The sequence below is a fragment of the Dermacentor andersoni genome, chromosome 11 (assembly GCF_023375885.2).
Source record: "Dermacentor andersoni chromosome 11, qqDerAnde1_hic_scaffold, whole genome shotgun sequence".
Lineage (NCBI taxonomy): Eukaryota > Metazoa > Arthropoda > Arachnida > Ixodida > Ixodidae > Dermacentor > Dermacentor andersoni.
In genome coordinates, this window is record NC_092824.1 from 98,170,136 (window position 1) to 98,182,869 (window position 12,734).

Consider the following 12,734-nt stretch of genomic DNA (forward strand, 5'->3'; position numbering starts at 1 on the left):
ACGGTAGCGGAACACACCGGGAAGAAGAAAGGGAAAGAGTTACGCGGAGATTGTCGAGACAAGCGAAACGGAAAACGTAGGAAGTGCAAAAGGAAAAGGCCCGCCCGTGAGCGCGCCTCAATTTGCACTACGTGCTGTCACGTGCCAGCGAAGAAGGGGAAGTGAGCACCGTCGACGTAATGCGCACCAGTCAGGAAAATTGAACGCGGATGCTGACTAAGTTTGTTACATAGCAAAATAACCCGCGTACATCAAGAGTCTTGCCTGCCGCGTACTTTACGCGTCCGCGCACGTGACTCGATATCGTATAGCTCGCATCGCTTACGCTGAACTCAGGCTCGCTTCCTTATTAAAGAGATGCACCGCTGTTAAACACGCCGGCGGGCAATGGCTCCATCTGAACTTGACCGACAGGCACAGCGCTGCCGGCCCGAGGTGGGGGGGGGGGGGGGGGAGCAGCTAAACGGAAGCGACTGACCCTGGCGCTTGAAGCAACAACAGCACGCTTTGTCGACCTTGCGATTACCGCAGGTCATCCGTTCTTTTTTTTCGTTGTTGTTTTGCGTTCATGCACCTGCTCCTAACTCGGCGGAAGCGTCGCAACGAATATTTCTTCACACGTGACTGCTGCGACAGAGCAATTACGTGTGACCGGCGTTCCCCTGACACTGTCTATACCACATGGCAAATCGTAGTGACCGATTGCCCCCTTGTTGGTAATAACTTTATTGGATTGTCCTGCAGGTTATTGGAAACCCGGGCTCAGGTTTCCCACAATGGGACGTCGAGACCTTGTCTCAGCCTCGCCTCGTGAACCTGCTGGACGGCCCAGAGTTGGTCGCCGAGGCTTGAGATGCGCAGAGCGGCGGCCCACATGGGCGATAGGGTCTCGGAGTTTAACTCGTTCTTACGTTGGACGTTACATTCCGATAGCATGTGTCTGAGGACTGCTGTGTCCAGTTTGCATATCTTACCTGTGTATTCTTTGTGTACTTCAGGGAATACCCGTTTGATGTGATACGGGTAAGGAAAGGTATTTGTTTGTAGTTGGCGTAGGGCCACCGCTTGTGCCCTGGTTCGGTCTTTGTGTGATGATGGGAATGTTCTTCTGGCTTGTTGGTACATCTTTGTGATGTCGTTGTATCTGGTCAGTCTGTCTAGTTCGGCTCGGGGGTCTTCCCGAGAGGCCGGCCGGGTGAGGTCCATCAGCTCTCACACTCTGCGGTGGACTACCTCGTTGAGGTTCGGGGATGCCTGGTCGCCCGTGTTAATGCGGGCGGGGAACCACACCCTTAAGCTTTCTTTTTATTCGTAAATCAGGAGGGGGAGTGGGCTGCCTTCATACCTCAACGAGCTCTCAGCTGTCGGTTTCTAACGTAAGGACTCTCCTAACACGTTTGCACAAGCACATTCGTGGCTGTCTCACGTGGTTCACCATCCCTAAGGTGCGAAGTAGGCTGTTAGGAACAGCTTATTGATGTCTCTGGATTAACTTTGGCAATGTGTATTGAGTTCTCTGACGCGTGGCCTAAGCCTAAGCATTGGAGCGTTTCTCTTATCTGGTTCAATCCAAATGCGGCCACCACGGCCGGGTATCACGGTTAAAAGCACAAAGCCTTATTGAGTCGCATGATCGATGCAGCAAAATAACATGCAGGCATAAATTGGTATATACAATTCTACGAGCAACAAAATTCCAGTAACAACCACTTCGGCCTCCAGAATTTCATTCGCGGCTACTTCTTTTCATGAGCAAGAGCGCAAGAACGGCAACCGGAAGAATAAAATCAACAGATCACTTTTTAGGCAACGTCGCGCTCAATACGAGTTGTTGGACAAGTACTATGCTTTGAACTATCGTCATCCTGAAGGTCGCTGCTGTCTGTTGGGCTTCTGTAGGCCATTCATTTCTTGAAAGCCGCTCGCCAAAAGAATTACATGCCTGCGACAATCTGCCATCCAATCTCAATACCACGTAGCCACCGATCCAAGCTGCTTGTTACAAACCAATATGAAAGATGGTAGCCGTCTATCCTTCACGGTCTTGATCTATAGGCCACCGCCTCCAACGCGCCACGCATCTAAAGAGCGATGTGGCTCGTTACAACCCGTTCGGAAAGCCGGTAGCCTCGGCTGGCACGGACGAGATCAATCGGCCTCCGCCTTCCGTTGGCCTACTGATCGAACGCACGAGGTCACGGGCACTCAGACGGAGGCGGAACTGTACGGGAGCAGCGTCTGGAAGGCCAGCGGCAATCACTTCCGACAGGTTATAGCTATGAACTCCGGGAGATCGGGGCGTGAAAGGGGGTGGGTGACAGTGACACTGCCGCGGGCTGCAGCTCGTCATCGTCATCGCTCCTCGTTCGAACAAAGCCGGCTGCACTTCCCAGAGTGAAACCCGTCGTCGCCATCTGCTCCAGAGGTCAACGGAAGCAACCAGAGGGAGAAGGAGAGGCACTCCTCGACACGGAGCTGGCCATCGTTTTCGGGTGCGTGCCGAGAACAGTCACACATTGGCATGCGGATCGCCTGCTTGCTTGGCATGCGGCTGCTGCCGCCTCGGCGGGGTCTGGACACCACGCTGCGCCTTCACACGGTAGCAGCACAGACGGCAGCGGGACTCACCGCGAGGGGAACCGTCTTCAAAGTCGAGAAGGTCAACCCGCCGCCGGGGTCACACCGCCCAATGGGGGGTGGGGGCGGCGGGAGGTAAGAGCCGGGCGCCCGGAGATGAAGCTCTTGTAACGGCCGGCAACGTATATGCCCTTCCCAACCACTTCTTGGCCTTTTGACGGCCGCGATGCTTTTGTCCTCGACAGACCAGACCTTCGGCCCGCTGCAGCCGGCTCGCGTGTTACGCATACGTGGCGCTATGCTGCGGCGAATTGACCGTTATGAAGGCGATGCGGCGCTCGGTATGGAAAGGAGTGGCTGTGTATAGCACTCGGAAGCTGGCTGCGTGCGCGGAGTGCCATGCGCGGTGTGTTATTGTTGGACGTCGTGCGACCGTTGAGTTTCTTGGGCGCCCCGCTGGTCGTTTGGTTCGCCGGTCTTTGTGGGATCGTTGATAGCGCCGTGGCTACGACGTTGCTGCTGCTGCTGCTGCTGCTATAAGCTCGTCACGTTCCGGGCTCCTCCATTTCCTTACTGTACGATTCCCACCTGGGCTCTCTATGAGGCCCTAAGCCTCTTTGTCAGCATCGTGGGCGGACACTGTCGCACGGTTAACAGTGCAGGGGAGAAAAACGAAATATGGTTTCAGGCACACCATCAATGAGACGTATTTCGATCGACGGTAGTAGGCTGCACTCTTTGCAAAGCACGTTCTGCACCTATAGTACGTAAACGGCGCGAGCAGTGGCGCAGTTCTGAGAAGTTGTTTGCTCGTTGGGGCTGCAAACACGACGCGTTCGGGCATTCACCGCGGAAGCAGTACTGCCAACGATGAAGGATTCAGTAAACTTTGGTCATATTTTTTTATGCAGTCGGGCACTGTCACCGGGCATGTGCGTTTGTGTGGGCAGTAAAATCTTGCTTCCGGAGATCCCACTGAATAAACGGAACATATTCGCCGATGTTGTTTAACGTCCCCAGTCAACACTGAAGCTGCGAGAGGCGCTTTAGTGCATCGATTCTGCATTAGTGAACGGTGGTGCATCGTAACCACTTCGGGTTATTTATCATGCAGATCGACCACACGGGTGCCTTCTTTTCTTTCTTCTTCTTAAGGCTGCCGTGACCAGCTTTACGCGTATGACAGCAAACATGGGAACGCGTGCCGTTCGGTGCGCGGAGAGCAGTCTAGGGATGCACCGGCGCACTCTCACGGGTCGCACGTTTAGCGGATCTGATAGAGCTCGATCACGCGTCGTCTGCTGCAGCTAACTACTTCACGCCGCCAATCATGTAATGATTGCATTCGTGAAGAGCGGTGTGCTATAACTCTCTTTCTTTATGGGTGTTTTAGACGGATCTCGCAGTGTACTTTCTTTTTTTTTTTTTAATGGAAGCACATAGGACGTTTCTCGTTGGTTTTTCTGTGTTTCACGTTAAGATACCGCGAGCGTAAGCGCGCTGAAAAGATAAATAGATGTTTACTTCGCGCCTGTTCAGTGCGCTGTGCTGCAGCATGCCGGTTCCCGCGCAGCCAGCGCGAAACGGCGAGCTCACCATTGTTTTAACAGCTGCCGCATCTGCTTCTACATTGTTTATGCGCAATTTAACGAAAAAGAAAATTAAAAAAGAAGAGCACCCCCATCGCCATCACCAACAATAACAACATACGGTGCCCCTCTACGCGATACCATGACGACGTGTGCTCATCGCAAATAGAGCAATGCTGCAATTATGCTTGGCTACCAATACACTATAAGTGATCCGTGAAAATTTCTTTGTGCTGCAACATTTCACAATGACGAAGATGTTGAAATGGAAGCCGCAATCGACAAACTAACAGAATCACTAACTAATGAAAGCAAAAAAGCGCAATTCTTCTCCGTACACTTAGCTCCGCTGACAACTCGATCTTCAAGTCGCCCGGAGTTCTCGTTCGCGAACAGGCGCCAGTGACCCTTGTCGTAATGTTTGCTTTCTCACTCAGAGCACTTCCTTCTTGATGCTTCTTCGGGAGACTGCTTTAACCATACCACTAGGCAGACCACTAATAAAAGCTCGATAATTGACAGAGCGAGTTACGGCGTCCTTTCAGACCTAACTGTCAGCCGGTTGTGTCAGTAGAATACGTGTGCGCGCTTCTGCTTTGACACTGCGCCGTCTAGTTAGAGTAGTGAAAGCTCTTCAAGTAGAGCGTTGTGGGTGGGAAGGGGGGGCGGGGAGGAACGTGATCGAGAAATCCCGTACGGTAGCCCTTTTCAATGATAATCAGCGCCAACACGGCTGATGGCGCGTTTTTGTAAGGAAAGCTGCAGTGGATGTTAGCCTTCAATGCGTTATAGAATAAAGGTCCGAGCAGTGCGTCCCGATACAGTCTTTGACTATGGGACCTCCTTATGTATACTACGCACATGTAATTATCTGTATCTTTACTAATAAATAAATTGTGAAATTATGAAAGCGCACAAGAATTCGTGTTTAGAAACGCCATAATCAGCAAAAGAAGGTCGCAGTTTAGCCCGAAAGCCGAAGCATCGATTGCAAATTAGTGGGCAGCTATACGAAGTAAGGATATCAGTTTTATCGACCGTAAAAATTTGTAAGCATAGGCATACTAACTAAAGAAACAAGCATTGTGTCACGCGCGCACGAGCAAGCATGAAAACATCTCACTCGACGACCGCGGAGACTCGCTGTCAAAACGCTGGAGTGAGGATGCGCGGCAGCAGCAGCGAGCGAATTGACCTTCGTGCTGCCTCTCGCATCAACGCCGACTTCGGCGCGAAAACACAGCGCAGCGCGGACTCTGTACTTGTCGCCTATGTCTTTCAAAATACAGTGGCTCGGCCGTGTGCGCCCGGCTGCCGGCAAGGAGATTCTTAATGGAAGGAGGTGACAGTTGAACCCCTTAACACAAATGTATCTTTATTTTTGACGTTTCTATGTTTTGAATGTATACATGAAAAGATCTTCGTAGTTGCCATAACGGTATTTGTTTTTTACCTTGCATTGTATAATATTTCCACTATTTCAAAACGCCCAGTGATGTAAAGTCGTTCAAATTTTCGTTTTGTGAATGTATCACTTTGCCTGCTGTCTGCATGGTGCCCAGAGCGCCGCAAGTTGTCTGTGACAACTTTTTTGCCTGGAGGAACCTCAACACTGTGTTGGAGATAAACCGAAGTGAAATGAAGATAGATAAAGTGCAGCGCAATAACTGCGCGAGCCGCGATAGCCGGCTCCCCCTCGCTAGCTTTCACTCGCAAGTACACCATATGGCGCGCGGCGACGATTTTATCGTCCTTTGACTTTATACGGAAGCTCACGGCGACGGCGACGCCAACATCAGAAATGCGCATGGAGTGTCCATATAATTGCGATCGCAATGAAGCAACACTGGCCAGCCTGACCCGTCTTTCTTCTTCGTCTTGGTTTCGTGTTTACCATTGGTTCTTTAGTTATATTTTATGAGGACGCTGGCTTCGTCAGAAACAATCTCTAGCGATAGGCTTTACTTCAGAGAGTGTCTTACTGTATATCCTGCAAAATACACTGCAACATATTTTTGTAACATATTTTGCAACCTCTGCGTTTCGTGCCGGAGAAGTTACGTGCAGTTGTACGTCGGTCACCTGCCATCCCAAATTGAACGCAAGCAAAGGAGTTATCGCCGAGCCGTCTTCATGTTACTCGATACTCAAACCGGAAGTGCAGGTGGTAATCGGCGGCGTTATCTCGTTCAGGCCTCACAGCCAGAGAAGTGCCGACCGCAACGCTAACGTAACGCGCGGCATCGATGGTTCGCTGATTAGAGGCGGGCGCACCTGGTTACACTCCCAGATTCGATAGCGTCGCGCGCGGTAACTGGTAACGAGTGTTCGCTCCCTGTAGGGGGGGGGAGGCATCACTGTATGGCTAATAGCACTTGAGCGCCCAGCTTGTGGGAACCTCGTAGACGAGGCTTCGTCTTGACCGCTCCTGGCTACCGGGTCAGCCAGGTCTGGCGGAGCAGCCCCGTGCCGTCGGCGCATGCCCGGAAAGCTACGGCAGCGCCCCAAGCGGCTGCGTGAGTGATGTGGGAGTCTGTCCGCTGCGGAAGAAGATGCAAGACAAGCGTTCGCCGCGCCGCCCCCTTCGGTGGGTCACGGAGGCCTTTGCTGCTCTTGTTGCTGCGCTCCCTTGAGAGGCAACGTTCCCTTCGGCGCGATGTTATCGCCGCGGGACGCCCTATTCTTGCACGTTGCCTAACCACCACTACGACGGTGTTTATTTATTATTATTTTTTTTCACGAGGGAAGCGCTCGCTTCCGATGTTTCCGGAGAGAGTTTCGCTGCAGGTGAACATGCCGCCTCCAGATAAAGACAAGGGGTAAAAATTACGCGCGTCTTCGCGCTACTTCTGGACGACTTGCTTTGGTGGAGCCTGTGGGCGCTATGTAACTATATTGGGTGTGTACCTTTTTTTTTTAGAACGTACAGAAGTTCTTTTTAAATTGCATGTGGCAAATAGCATAACTCTGGTCACTGAGCTGAATTACTTAAACAGGTAGATATTACTCGCTCGCTAAATCAAAATCCATAATCGACTAATTATCAAAATATTCGCTAACTAACGTTTAAAATATTCCTTTACGGCACATATTGGAGCTTATGAATTGCAGCCGGTGGTTCGCAAGGCGTATAGGCTTGGGACAAATTTTCAGGGTGACAGCAGTTTCAAGATCATCATCATCATCAACTTATTTATTGGTCCACTGGAGGACGAAGGCCTCTCCTAGCAGTTTCGAATTACCCCTGTCTTGGGCTAGCTAATTCCAACTTGCGCCTAACTTCCTGCCGTCCTCGACTGCGCTTCCCTTCTCTGGGCAGTCATTCAGTTACCCTAATGGTCCACCGGTTATCCGCCCTACGCATTACATATGGCCTGACCAGCTCCATTTTCTTCTCCTAATGTCAGCTAGAATATCGGTCATCCCCATTTGCTCTTTGATTCACAACGCTCTCTTCCTGTCTACTTAACGTTACGCCTAACCTTTTTCCTTCCATAGCTCTTTGTGCGGTCCTTACTTTGTTCTCGAGCTTCTTTGTTAACCTTCAAGTTTCTGCCCCATATGTTAGCACCGGTAGACTGCAACGATTGTATGCTTTTGTTTTCAACGACAGTGGTAATCTCACTGTCAGGATTTGCTAAGGCCTGCCGTATTCACTCCAACCCATTTCTATTCTTCAGTAAATTTGTTTCTCATGATCAGCGTCCCCTGTGAGTAATTGACCTATAGATAAACCTACTCCGGCACAGACTCTAGGGGCTGACTGGCGATAATGAATTCTTGTACCTTTGTCTTCTGCATGATAATATTCAACTATGACATTTTCTTGTTTAACTTATTCAGTCATTCGTTGCAGTTCATCCCCAGTGTTGCTGAACAGGACAGTGTATGCGCAATTCCGGTTGTTGAGATATTTGCCGTTGATCCTTACTCCGAAGCCTTCCCAGTCTAACAGTTTGAATACTTGCTCTAAGCATGCAATGAATGGTATTGCAGAAATTGTGTCCCCTTACTTGACCCCCTTCTGGATATGAAATTTTCTACGTTTGTTGTGGAGAAGTGAGATAGCTGAGTAATCTTTGCATATATTTATCAAGATGTTGACGTATGCCTACTGTACTCATAGATTACGTAATGCCTCCGTGACTGCTGGTGTTTCTACTGAATGAAATGCATTTTCAGAATCTCTGCAAGCCATATAGCGAGGTTGATAATACCACGGAGATTTCTCAATTACCTGATTGATAAAACGGGCGTGATCCAATGTAGAATATCCCTTCCTGAAGCCCGCCTGTTGTCTTGGTGAATTGAAGTCAACTGTTGCCCTGATGCTATTGGACGTTATCTTGTTGAATATTTTAAACAATACTGAAAGCAAGCTAATGGGCCTAAATTCTTCAATTATTTAGCGTCTCCTTTCTTATTGATTAGTATAATGTTCGCATACCTCCAATTCTCTGTAGCGCTTAAACTTTTACACGTTTACACGTATATAGTATATACACGTTTACATAGTACATAAACGTTTACATAGTATATCCTCGATCTTTGATTAAATCCACTGTTAAGGTATGCTCCCCTGCCGCTTTTTCCCGGGACAAATCTTGCCAGGCCCTACTCACTTCATAGTTAGTTCTTGATGGAGCCTCTGTATATATCATGCTCACGCCTACTTCCAATGAAGTTTGCATGGCAGCTGTGGGTACAGTACAGGTCAGTATAGAATTTTCCCGCTGCTTCTACTATATCATCGAAATTGCTGATTACCCTCTTGTACTGTGTACATCGTGCCCTGTCCTATGGCAAGTTTTCTTCTCACCGATTTCGTACTGCGGCGATTTTTCACTGCTTCCTCAATCTTTCAGACGTTATAATTTCGAATATTGTTTACTTTCTTCCTCTTTGTAAGCTTTGACAGTTAGGCGAATTCTGTCTGTATATACGATTTAGACGCATTCATGCTTTGTCGTTTCATTAGTATATATGGCCATTTTTACTTGGAAGAGTTTACCTACTGGCAGCCTTGGTGCCTTACCTCCCACTTCAATTGCTGCTTCTTAAATCAGCCTAGTTACGGTTCCACTCATTACCTCTATGTTAGCTTGACCTTGTTCTAAAGCTGCATATTTGTTTGCAAGTACCAACCTCAATTCGTCTGCTTTTACCTTTATTACGTCTAGATTTGCCTGTTTCGTCTTGAAGAATTCTTTCCTCTTTATCTCTTCAAATTGAGATCAATACTAGACCTTGCTTGCTATTGTTCACTAGGGTTGATGATTGGGCGAGTTGGTATTGCATTCTAAAACTGGTACAGCGCAACACAGAAAGGAAGAAACAAGCCGAGCCGGCCAGATGAAAGAACAGAGCGCTGTGCACGAAATATATAGCTACAAGATAGCATCAGCACATGCCTTCACCACACTTCACTGAACGTCACACCATCATGAGTCACACAACGGTCAATTCTGTCACACACGGTTAAATTGATCAACAAAGCTTACTTCGTGTGAAGAAAGGCACGAAGATGGCAGGCTAACACACGTGCTGCCAGCCCTTGCTATGAGATCAGCTTCAATAATCTCCCGCGTAAGTTCTTATCGGTGCTTTTTTAGGACTTCACACCGATAAAAATTCGGCTTACATCCACTGTCGCGACAGTGAATTCCTAAGTGTCCCTGTGTAGCTCGGTGCACATTGTCTAAAAATCGGAAGCTGTTGTCAGTAGGCATCTCATAGGTGAACACAAGCGGATGAAAGCCATCTGTTCAGCGCTATTTTCTTTCATCTGGCCGGCTCGGCTTGTTTCTTCCTTTCTATGTTGCGCTGTACCAGGTTTAGATAGCTTGGTAGTGTATCATCATTGCCCTCTACCCTGCCTAGCACTTCTACATCGTTTCACTATTCGGGGATCGGCAGAGAGTATGAAATCTATTCCATTTCTTGTTTCTCCATTAGAGCTTTTCCAGGTCCACTTCCTGTTACTGCACTTCCCGAGAAAGGTGCTCATTATTCGGAGTCTACTCCATTGCGTGAATTCTTTGCTCGACTGCATGAAACGGTGAACTGCTAAAAGAGCCAGTAGAACAATAGTGCGTGCGGACCTCAAGTATCATGGCACATATCTCGAAACCCGAATATTCTCGAATATTCAATCCAAATGAATATGCCTTGCGAAGTCACCGGCTACAGTTCGTAAACTTTAATGTTCCGCAACGTAAATAATGAAAAACTTAATTGGACAAGTTTTGGTAATCAGTCGATTATATATTTTAATTTCTCGTGCGAAATAATGTCAACAGATTCGACAATTCCGCTATCTGCACAGACGACTCTTAAAAACTCCGTACGGTCTAAAAAAAGAAAAAAAAAGACACCCTATGCCAGGATATGCATGTACAAATAACAGCGCTATGCAACTGCATACGTTGCATACATGCCCTTTGTATTCATATACGACATAAAACGACAGTATTCGTGATCATTGTCCCATCATTCACACTAATTCCTGGCAATACCTCGTGCGTGCTAATGAATCCCGATGTATTATCGTGCTCAAAATGAGCTGCAACACGCGAGCCGTGGCAGCAGCTATGCTTTCGAATAAAAAAAAAAGAAGAGTGGAGAGGGCGTCGCCATTTGAGCAATGCGCATGTCCCCTGCTATCTATCAGTCGTCTGCTTTCTTCCCGGATGATACACTGGCCCACCGAGCTGATATCGGTCCACTGCGGATTGCAAAAAGAAGGAAAGAAAAGCGAGAAAGAAAAAGGATAGTTACAAAGCTAGGGCAGCGCACGCCATGACGCAGCAAGCCGCGCAAAGGGCTCAGGACATTACGAGTTGCCCTGCGGGCCACTGTATTATCGCTCCACGAAAAAAGCAGACAGCACAAGGCATGGGGGGTATCCGCAATTCTGAAATGGCGAGGCCTCCATTTTTTTTCTTCTCCAGAGCGTAGCCGATGCAACGGCTCCCGCATTGCAGCTCACATTGAGCACGATAGTACTTTCCATATTTACTGTGCATTACTACACTGAGACACGCGCCCAAGTATGAAGATTGAAAAAACATACTGACAACCGGACAAACGTACTGGCGCGCTACTCCTCTCTGAAGGCGGAGCGCGAGGCTAAATTTAGCTCAGATCGCGTCATGCGTGAGGCGACAAAAGCACCATCTGCGCACGACACACATGCGTGGTTTCTTTTTTCAGAACGGCTTCTTTCGACCACACAACGACACCAAAGTAAGGTGTATGGGTAATGCGGCCGCAAAGATATAAGCGAGAATGGTATAACATGTTTTCGTCACATCGGTTTCAGCGAGCGACCCCTTTCGGTCGTTATCAAAGACGTTTTGCGTCAAAAATGTGTTCATCAGGACGTGCGAGCTAATGTCGAGAATTCATGTGAACGACAGGTCTTCACGGATAACAGAGGTAGGGCGTGCGCACTTCTGAAGGGAAGAGTGCAGCAGACGACGCTTGCACGGCAGGGTTTCTTTGTGCACGTGCGCGTAGTAGATCGTTTATTTAAATAACTATCGATGTACAAAAAAAAGGGAAAAAGAAGCGAAGGAAAATTACTGCTGGTCGCACTAACTGTTAAACGCACTCTTTTGACACCTGAACCGCGGTCGGCAGAGGAGGGAGGGCAGGAGGGAGGGAGGGGGTTGAGTAAAACGACAGGGATGAAAGATAGAGCAAAGGATAACCATATATATTTGCATATGCACAAGATAGCGACTATGTAACTACTATCCACAGCTCGCTCGCGAGTGACTTCCACGAGAGAGTTTGCACCATCGCCGAACTCTCCGATTCCCGACAAAGCACGCGGTCGACGCTCACGCTATACGGCAAATATATCTAACAGATTGTACGGCAAGTTATAAGAGCGCAGCTGACCACAAAGTAAGACATGCTCTACTCACTACTAGGCTCAGCAGTTGCCGACGGCGTACGTAACGATGGGACACCTCCACGCCATTCCTTCACAGCGTGATCTTGACTGAGCAGTCAACACAGGCGTAAGCACAGGTCCCTTTGGTCACTAGCACACGTCACCAAACCACGCCGAACGTTTTCTGAAAAGGAAACGTTCGAGGAAATTACACTCGCAGTCTTTGCGTTGCCACAAATAGGCGCCACTTGCGCCCTAGGTTCTGCTGTTCCGACGCTCGATCACGTGACACGTTCGGTCGAGTCCTGGCAAGATTTTCTCCGTATAACCTGCACACGAACAGCGGCGCTTGCGGCTATCTGCGTTCTTATGTTATCTTACTCTGCAACGAAAATGACGACTCGGCTGACGATTCAGCGCGGCTCAGGCCAATCGCGTAAGGCGAAACTCGACACAAAGTGAACGCGCGTTTAGAACAGCGATATCTGATCGCGCCCCACGTGCACAGAGACGCAACGACATAGCCACTGATATACCGCGGCGAGTCATGTGACGATCATCGTGACACAGAGTGCACACCTCATTTGCTTGATAATGAACACTGAAACCCTGCGCAGCAAAATATCGATCCCTACAGCGCATTGCGAGTAACGGCAAAACAAGATTTA

General features: G+C 48.8%; 1 long non-coding RNA gene across 1 annotated transcript in view; it reads right to left on the reverse strand.

Annotated features, from left to right (window-relative positions):
* Positions 1-12,430, reverse strand: part of LOC129386876 (uncharacterized) — a 33,871-nt gene extending 21,441 nt beyond the window's left edge. Inside the window, exon 1 of the long non-coding RNA XR_008614175.2 lies at positions 12,098-12,430. This is a non-coding gene — a long non-coding RNA (uncharacterized lncRNA). The remainder of the gene's footprint in view (positions 1-12,097) is intronic.
* Positions 12,431-12,734: the final 304 nt, after the last annotated feature.